General features: G+C 37.6%; 1 protein-coding gene across 1 annotated transcript in view; it reads left to right on the plus strand.

The window, feature by feature from the left end:
- Positions 1 to 1,645: 1,645 nt before the first annotated feature.
- The window catches only part of CNOT2 (CCR4-NOT transcription complex subunit 2), an 81,368-nt gene continuing 73,686 nt past the window's right edge, over positions 1,646 to 9,327 (plus strand). The window contains exon 1 of the mRNA XM_017733230.1: positions 1,646 to 1,854. The gene's annotated coding sequence lies outside the window, so the exon portion shown is untranslated. The remainder of the gene's footprint in view (positions 1,855 to 9,327) is intronic.

The raw sequence follows: 9,327 nt of genomic DNA on the forward strand, positions 1-9,327 counted from the left end.
GCTGCAACATACATTTTGAGGGTCGATAAATTAAAAGTCCGGATCTTGGAAATACTTTTCCACTTTATTAACATACAAAGCGGATAGTGTGATCTGTCTCTCCACTGCTACCACACTGCAGAGAAAATAGTAACTTTCACACAATTTACCACATCGCCGAGTCGTTCCTGACCTAAATCGCCCGCAGGGTAACACAAAACCTGCGGCGAGGCCAGGCCGTTCCTTCTGCACTCTGCAACCCAAAGCGAGTTGACAGACCGGCGCCACGGGGGATGGGACACCCCCTCTGGAAGCTGGGGCGCTTCCCTGGGGAGCGCGTCCACCTGGGGTAGGTCTCCAACAGGCCCCCGGCAGCCCTGGGGGTGCAGGGGTGAGGGGAGGATCGGGGAGCCCTGCTGCGCCCTGACCCTGCTCACCCCCGCGCCCCGGTCTGGCCCGGCGCTCCAGGCCTGCGCGCCGCCCTCTCCCCTCACAGAACGGGATCTGAGCCGGGCGCGTCCCAGGCCAGCAGCGTCTCACAACAGGAGTAACCCAAATTTTTTTGTGTTTCAGATTCAAAAGCTGTAATTGATTAGAGCTGTCTTTCTAGGGCTGCATGGCTGTATATTCAGTATAAGAGCAACATTTTCTGGATTGTCCACACATAATTTATTCTGTACTGAATTATAACTACAGTATGGTGAAGTTTATTTAGAGCTCTAAATAATTCTCGTGATGCTTTTAAATAAGCATTAGTTAAATAACTCCAAAATTTTGTAAGTGTTAAACTGCAGGTTTACATGTAGCAAACTTTTTAAGTTAACACATCACTGTGAGTGATTCTGGTCCCCAAATTTTGTTAGTTAGGTTTAACTTCTGGCTAACACAGAGACTAATACTTTAAAGCTTTTTGTTTCTTCTTACCTTGTTATAAATGATTTCTAAAGATCTATTAAATTTCCATGCTACTGACAGCAGTCTTCCCACAGGTGACAATAAATACATTCTACATACATTGGTTCAGGTTTTATCTGTGTTGAAATTGAACTTTATTAACAGCTTAGACTGATATTCCCTGCTTAATTTCCTTTAGTTTTTCCTTTTTATAAATATGAGGACTAGCGATTTGAGTTTGTTTTACTTTGTTTTTAGGGAATTCAAAGCTTTAATGGACAGAAGCTCAACTTTCAACTCTTGTAGATAAAGAAAGCTGTGAAAGTGTGCAAAGCTAGAACAAGCAAAAGTTTTGAGGCCCCTTAAATGACCATAAAATGGGACCTCTGATGTTTGGGTAAATAAAAACTGTTGTGCTGACCTTCTGGCAGTCAGAAGGTCTCTGAGGGCAAAGAAGAACTGTGTCAACAGAATGTGCAATGGGGAAATAAAGCTCTGTACTAGTTGACTTCCTGCTTTCTTGAGGGACAGACACTCTTGTATGTAGACTCTTTAGACTCTTAGCATAAATGTATACTCTATAATCTGTAAAATTGTATATAGTGGTGAACTAGGACATTTTAAGATATTTAGATTGCTAAGAAATTGATAATTGTGTAGTTTAGGCCAAATCCATTTTTAGGAGTGGTGAATTTTCTTAGTGCACTCATAATAACTCTTCGTGAGAGTATGAAGTTGCCTCGTTGAAATTTTTTTTTTTTTTTTGCTCGCGCCTGTTTCACTCTCCTCCTGGCGGCAGTTAAGGCGGTGTGTAAACAGGTTCTGGCTTTCCTTCGGACGTGTGTGTAAAACAAACTTGAAAGGGACCGAGCGCGGTCGCCGGAATAAGGAGCCAGCCTTCCCCGGCCAGTTTGGGCGGCGATGACAAGCTCTGGCGTGAACCTGACCCGTGCTGGGAGAGGAGGTGGCACAGGGTGACAGGTTAGGGATAAGAGGGGGACAGTAGGGCGGTGGGGAAAGATGCAAGGGTCAGTGTTGGCAGTCTAGTTGGTGTATGTGTGCTCCTGGTGAAAACAAGGTACCAACTAATGGGTATTCTCGGTTTTAGGGTGGGTTTTTCTTGGTGAAATTACAAGTAACTTTGTTTTGAAGGCTCTGTAATGTGAGAAAATGAAAATATGTTTGTGTAAGGTGTTAGTTGTATTCTGCTGCTTATTCACATCTAAGACAAGCATATTTTCATTGCTGCTGTCTTTTTTTATCAGGGAAAAAGTTGTTTCCAACTTTGCGCTGTTTTATCCCCAGGCGAGGATAAGAACTTTCTGTGTATCTTTCATGAATGTATATATGTGTGTGTGCGTGTGACTTGAGTGTGTGAAGGAGACACTCCTGTGTGCCTGCACAGCAGCAACATCTTGTGCTGGTGACTGGCTGCTAGTTTTAACTCTTCAGCTGGGGAAAGATTAAGATGATCAAACCTGCTGTCATATCTGTTACTGGAAAACTTTATGTTTTGGGAAGCTTGGATTTGTTTCAGACTGATAAGACTTGTGATGACCTGTAAGAGCAAAATAATTGTTGAAGTTTATATTGCAAAGGCATCTTTCTTTCAACCTAGAAGAATTGTTGTGTATGTGTTGATGTACTTTAAGTTCTCCTATAATAACATATTAATAGAATACAACTCACAGGATCAGGTTTTGTGATCGTAAACACGATGTATCTGTCCCATGCCTTTTTTTCTCTTCTTTTTGCCCCCAACTTCCACTGTTGTTTATGTTGAGTATTCAGCTGGTATGCTAAACCTCAAGGCGTTGACTGCTTCTCATTTTAGAAAGGGATTTGAATACTCACTTATCAAGAGCTGACTGACTTGTCTTGCAAGTGTATTTCCCGTTTCATTTTCAGGAAGCTGTTGATAAAGCTAAGAGTGTAGTAGTAGATAAACCTTGTCTACACATCTCTTCTAGACACTTAATATTGCTGTCAAAGTAGTCATTGTTATTGCAACCCGTTTGTGTGTCAGTTCTATCAACAAATGAAAGAAAAGCCCTTGGCTAAAAAGTGAAAATAAAGAAACCCCAGAAATTTATACTAAAAAAATTGATTTGAATTCTCTGTAACAGGATCTAATTTTAGATAATTGTTATTTAGTGGAGAAAATAGGGTAGTTAGTGTGTCCTGAAGTTTGATGCTGAAAAATTGTCCCATAAATGGCTGTTTTCACCTGAAAATCTTGGTCTTTACCTCAGTCACTTCATATGAAAATTCTGTGTGCCTGCAGCAGACTGGTAGATCTCAGAAACTATTTCTGTTATATTTTTTTATATTTCTAAATGCATTTTTGTCTAGATAGAGATTAGCTTTGAAATCAGGAACATTATTGCTTTTTTAGCCTGTGCTGTAGCTTTCTTAAAAATTACCCTAATATTAGTGTTGGTGCAAAGTCTGTTGTGTAGTAATTGCTAAGTTGTAACCTCATTATGGCTTTAAAGGGGCCTTGTATCATAACTCCGTTTATTCAAAAATATCTTCCACCTCCTTCTTTTTATGGATTCAAGAAGTGAATAGAACTTAAAAATACACCCTAGTTGAATTAAAATAGAGGTTTCTATCACCTGGCTTTCTGACTTTGTCTGGAAACTGAAGAGAAATACTGAATGGCTTGTTTTCCCATGAGGTAGGATAGAAAGTGCCCCAAGTACAGAATTTTGTTCTAATGGAAGTAGACCCCTGTATCTAACTTTTTAAAATTATGTCTTCTTAAAAGCTCTAATGTGCTTGAATACAGATTTAAAAGGCACCTGAAAAAGATGTGTTCTTAAAATAGAAGAAAAATTATTAAATTCTTGGCAGAATATTTGCCACATTTGTTATGTGTGTTTATAAATGTTAGCTTAAATAAAAAGCCCTGTACCAGTTTCTATAGGAATACAGTACCTTAGGAAGTCAAACTAGTATTTTTTACGACATATTTAAATGATTGCTCTGTAAATTATACAATTTTTCTCATTTTAAAAATTACTGTAAGTGCAGTGTGTACGTAAATTTCAAGGACTGACAGAAGCATAGAAGTTGAAGTTAGGTTTACTTTGCTTTATTTGAGCTTTTGAGACATAAATAAGTAAAAAAATGTATGTGAGCATTCTGCTATACAACAGAAATCTGTTAAATTTCAAGCAAATATATTATGTCCCACATGCACTATACTGAACAATTCAGTACAACTTGTTTTAGTTATCTTTCCTGAATAGAATTGGCCTTCCTCCCCCCCGCCCCTTTTTTCCCAGGTCTGCAGTAGCACATTAGATGCAGTGTTTGTGTGCGTTTCGTTGGTCTCCTGACCCAGGTTCCTGGAAAAGCATATGAGCACCTGAAAGTTTGTGTGCAGTCTCATTGGCTTAAAAGCACCTGCTCACGTGTTGATGGTTAACTTTGTGCGTGAGAGTTTTCAGCATGGATAGCGTATTTTGACAGTTAACTGTGCTTTTATTGAGCATTACAATAGCGTAGGAAGAATTGTGTCAAATGAAAATACTGCACAGTGGGATATTTTAAATTGTCCTTGTGGAATTATTTTGGTTTTGGAGCAGATGTGTGTATACCAGCCGTGGTCTGTGCTAATCAGCAAGAGATTCTTACATAGGATTGAAAATATTTTTGTTTGTGTATGCAAAAAAGAAAAAAAAAACAACCCAAGAGACCAAAAATCCGACCATAAAATGTTCATATTGCTTATAATTTATATTTTATCTTTCATTTTTAATACTCTCATAAAATAGAATTTTTTTTGTTGTGGTGGTGTGCACTAGCTCATCTTCTGGTCTGGTTGTATTATAGGCCCTAAGTCAAGGTGTGAGTGGCTCTTGCCCAAAGGGGTTACTGAGAACCCCTAATCTGTCTTGCTGTAGCATTGGTTATCAGTAGCATTACAGAAAAGTGTGCATTTATTTTTCCCCCTGATTTGGTTACTCTGCCATCTGATTGCTTTTTGCAGTGCTAGTATGTATAATTTCACAACTCTACATTTCCTAGGAGGATTCCTTTCAGATTATGCTGGTAGGTTAAAATTTGATTGTAATGAAGACTTTTTTCAGACACATCCTTCTCTTGTTAAATTGCAATGCAAGAATTGTTAATCAAAAATTCAGTAGTAAGTAAAACCATTGTTTCTTCCTGTTCTCCTTTTGATTTGGGATAATTTGTGGGAGGATATTTTTAACTATTATTTTTTTACCCCATGTCACTTGGGATTTTTTTCCTGGGTTTTTTTGCTTTATTGAGCTTCAGAAGCATTTTTAAATCCTGCTTCCAGATTTTTTTTATGTGCTTGAGATCGATCAGTGATGTTTGAATGTAGCTCGCTGAGGTCAAGTTGTTTGTCAAAAGGTGTAGTTTATTTAAACTGAAAACTGGTATAAATGCTGCTGTATTTGTGGTACATAAAATGGAAACTCTTACTTTGCATTGCTCTCGCTGAGCAGACAGTAATCCAATGGATTGAGTTGGACCATGCTTTCTATCTGAGTTACCTACTGAAGTGATGGGTTACTCTGGGTAAGTCATTTAACCAATTTATAGCCACGTTCTAGTCTGTGGTAAGAGGATAATTGTTTTCTGTGTTTTACTTGCCTGGTTCAAGACTTCTGTGGAACCACGTACCAGTAGCAGTTAATACATATAGTTAGCAAAAACAATGTTAACTCCCCCCAAAATGGCCCTGTACCAAGTTTGGTAGGTGGCAGTTGTATTGTTTATCCTTACGTGTTTCAGAATGGCACGTCCACAATATTTTCATTACAATCTAAATATGTGTGCATTTGGAAACAATAGCAGGGAGTTTTCAGGCATCAAAAAGAGGCAGCCGGACTCATTACAGCCAACTATTTTGAATTATAAAATGTTAACATTTAGATTTGTAGGCAATAGCTTGGCAAACAAGTTCTTCTAAGGCTGTCTTTGTAACACAGACAATGATAATGTAATGTCATATCTTATCTTTTCTGTCAAAGGGTTGTAGGAAGATGCCTGTCTTGGTGTAAAGTGAGCAGCTAATGCTTGTGTCAGTGGACTGTGTGTTTGTCTTGCAGTCTGTATGACTGTGTGAGTTTTTGCTTTGAGCTTCAATGGAATAGTATTTTTCCCCTTCCAACTTACAAAAACCTTGCATTGTTTGGGGCAGAATGACTATTCCTTGTAAGGATTCTTAATGCATTTTTTATTCGAATTATGAAAACTATTCTTGCAAAGGAAATGTTGCCAGAGAATTATGATGATGGAAAAAATGTCTGCCAACCTTGCTTCTGTTGCTCTGCTGTGTAGGGGACTTGTTTGGGTATGTGCTTCAAGTCTTTTACCATTCAGTAGTGATGAGGTTTGTGAGAAAGTACTTGTTGCATATAAATACTTACTTTTTGAAAAAGTTAAAATACAGGAAAATAGCTGTGAAGCAGGTATTTTATGTAATGACCAAGTAGGCTAAAAAAATGTATAGAAGAAGGTCATCTCTTGAATGTTTGTAACATGTGATGTGGAGAAGTGGAAATCTGAAAGGTTTTCAAAGAAATCAGCTGTAAGCTATGTCAGCTTTTGAAGACTGACAAGATAATGAGCAATTCTGAATGTTAAAGTGCCTTGCGATACCGTGTCCACCTGTAAAACTGCTGGATGCAAAAAATATTTTCAATGGCATGTTTGATTATTTATTGCAATGTTGGTACTGGTCTTGATACTTTGCTGCATGATGTACCTTTTCTAACATGTCAAAAGCACCATTGTAAAGTAGAAAGGTACCTTATGTTGAAATCTTAATTTGTTGGCTTATTTTCTAGATGTGGATGCACATTTCTAGTAAGTTGATCAAGATCATATTGATTAAGTTCAGCATTACACATGAGAGTAAGTCAGTATCACTTTTTATTTTGTGGTGGAAGTTGAAGTAAATTCAGGTCCCTTTGCTACTGTGGTATGGATTTAATTTTTTTTTTAAATTTTTTGGGGTTTTTTTTAGGAAACTTTGACATTTTCAGGATGATATGTTTTGGACAATAAATCCATGTGTTGTTTCCCCCAGTTTCCCAGAAGTTTAGTTAGGCAAGAACATAAATATTGTGAGACATCTGTGTTGGGACAGGGAATATCCAAATTTCTTGCAGGGATAAAATTTAGTTTTCAGGAGTTCGGTGCTCTTCTGAGCTTGCCTTAGGTCAGTGTATGTGTGAATAGCAGCAGTATATGGTTGATGGCAAGTAGTATTTTCAATGGCATTAGCATTTTAATTAGTGTTTTGCGAACTCTTAATATTAGCTGTGATCCTAATCTTTTATTGTCTCTGAAAGATACGTAACTAGTTTAAATGATTTTTTTTTTTTAATGCAGCTGGCAGTTCTTTCAAGGTCCACAGGGTAGATTCAGTTTCACACTAGTCTGAATTAGGTTTTATAGCAAGAGTTCAGCAAGTCTTGAAAACTGGGATGGCCAAGTGTAGGTCTGGTTGGTAACCAGGGGTGACTCACTAAGAGCAGGCATCTTTAACTCCCACTTAACAAAGTATTCCAGTGTACAGCTGCTGGCCTTTTCTATACTAATGAATACCTGCATCTGCCAAGTCCAATCATTAAAACAAAACCATTTTGAGCAGTGTATTTTAAAACTTAGTAGACTAAAGGTGCTTCACAGGTCCTGGTGTTGATGTACTTAAGAGAGAGCCTGGAGAGGAGTAACAGAGGCTGCAAATGAATAAATGGTGGTAGTAAAATCTGTTGATAGTAGAATGTACTTCATGGATTATTTTAGGTTTATAACTGCAAGAAACATGAGCATTTAAAATATATCAAGTATATATAGGTAACCCAATTTGTGAGTTAACTCAAAAGTTAAGTATTTAACTGAATTTATATTTTATATAAATATGCTTCTACATGGAAACCTAAATCAGAAGGAGAAGTTAAGTTTGGAATTATGGTCCTACAGACCTCATAAAATTGCATCAGGTGAAAGAAGGAATTTCAAATTAGTGCACCCTCTTGGAAAAGAAATAGTCAGATGTGATCTGGTATGTATTCGGTAGGATGGCAGCTGGTCAGGCATCCTGTAAGCACATGCAGACTTTCAGAGTGTGTGCACCACAACACTTTTCCCTGAAGTGGGGGGGAAAGTCACAAAGAGATGTGGAAAAGGAGGTTGAGGGTTATCATGGTTTAAGTGTTAAGAAACATAACAAATCTAAGAAACTAATTTTTTATTAATTCTGCTGCTCATGACAAAGGTCTTTATGATTAGTAGGTTTTTTGTGGTTTGGTTTGTTTTTTCTTTATCTGCTGAATGTAAATTAAATTTTATAGTCTCAGATGGTTCAGTATTTTTTGGGACTGTCAGGAGAGAACTTCAGTCTGAATCGAATCTAATATTCTGCTCCAACTGAGCAATTGTTCTTTGTGCATATTGATGTAACTGTCCATGGCTCTGCAACAGATTCCAGTGCAGTACTTAATTTTGTAATGTGCTTCTAAAAATAAGTGCATAGTCTTATGTAACACATCTTGTATTGTTAACACCTAGAGGCTTCATCTCCACTGGTATGAAGTGGAACACATCCTACATAATTTTTGATTGTGGGTATTTACATCTGAAATATTTTCTCTGTCAGTGTCTATGGGCAAAGAGTAGCTGTGTTTTAGGAATGAGTAGTAGTTTTAGGAATATCAGGTGTCTCATTTGCATGGTGAAGTATGTTAATCCTCTGCATATCTGAGCAAAACAGCAGCTGGAAAGGTACTATATAGTTCAGTAGACATTTGTTTCCCTGAAGAAGCTTCGTGGATTCCTGCTCACAGGTATGTGCACTTTCTAAGAGAGCTCTCCCTTAATTTGGCTCTGCACTGCAACTGTAAGATTTCTAAAAGTCTGTGGATGCTTCAGACATGAAAACAAGATGTTAATCATATTAATGCAGCTTTGAGGGCAAACTCAAAATCTTCTTGAAAAGAAGGGTGACATTTATGATCAAATTACACTTTTCTGTTAGTTCTTGTACACTTCTTGCTTTAGTCTTAATAATGTTTTGATCTCTTTAATGTGGCTTTTCTTGTGCTTGTTGAATTCAGGCTGCAAATAACATGTCAAATTAGATGATAAAATGCATCATGTCTTGCTGATAGGATGACACCTGTACAGAACAAACTTGTCATATGTAAATAATTTAAGGGACAGAAATCAAATTTATCAAGAATTACAGCTTTATCTGAGTAACTTGGTTCTCATTTTTCACCACTTCTTGAAGTAGGTGCTATACTTTTATGTTAGGGGCACAGCTGGAATTTCAGAGTAGAGGATTGGAAGTTCATCTCGAAGTCTGAGGCCAAAACAGAGGCAAGCATTCTTTATTCTATTGGTGGCATTCTAAAAGTGGATTTTCTATAGTGTTGTTTACTGACACCCCAAATGCTTCAATTT

This window comes from Corvus brachyrhynchos, unplaced genomic scaffold, assembly GCF_000691975.1.
Source record: "Corvus brachyrhynchos isolate BGI_N302 unplaced genomic scaffold, ASM69197v1 scaffold32, whole genome shotgun sequence".
NCBI classification, from domain to species: Eukaryota; Metazoa; Chordata; class Aves; order Passeriformes; family Corvidae; genus Corvus; species Corvus brachyrhynchos.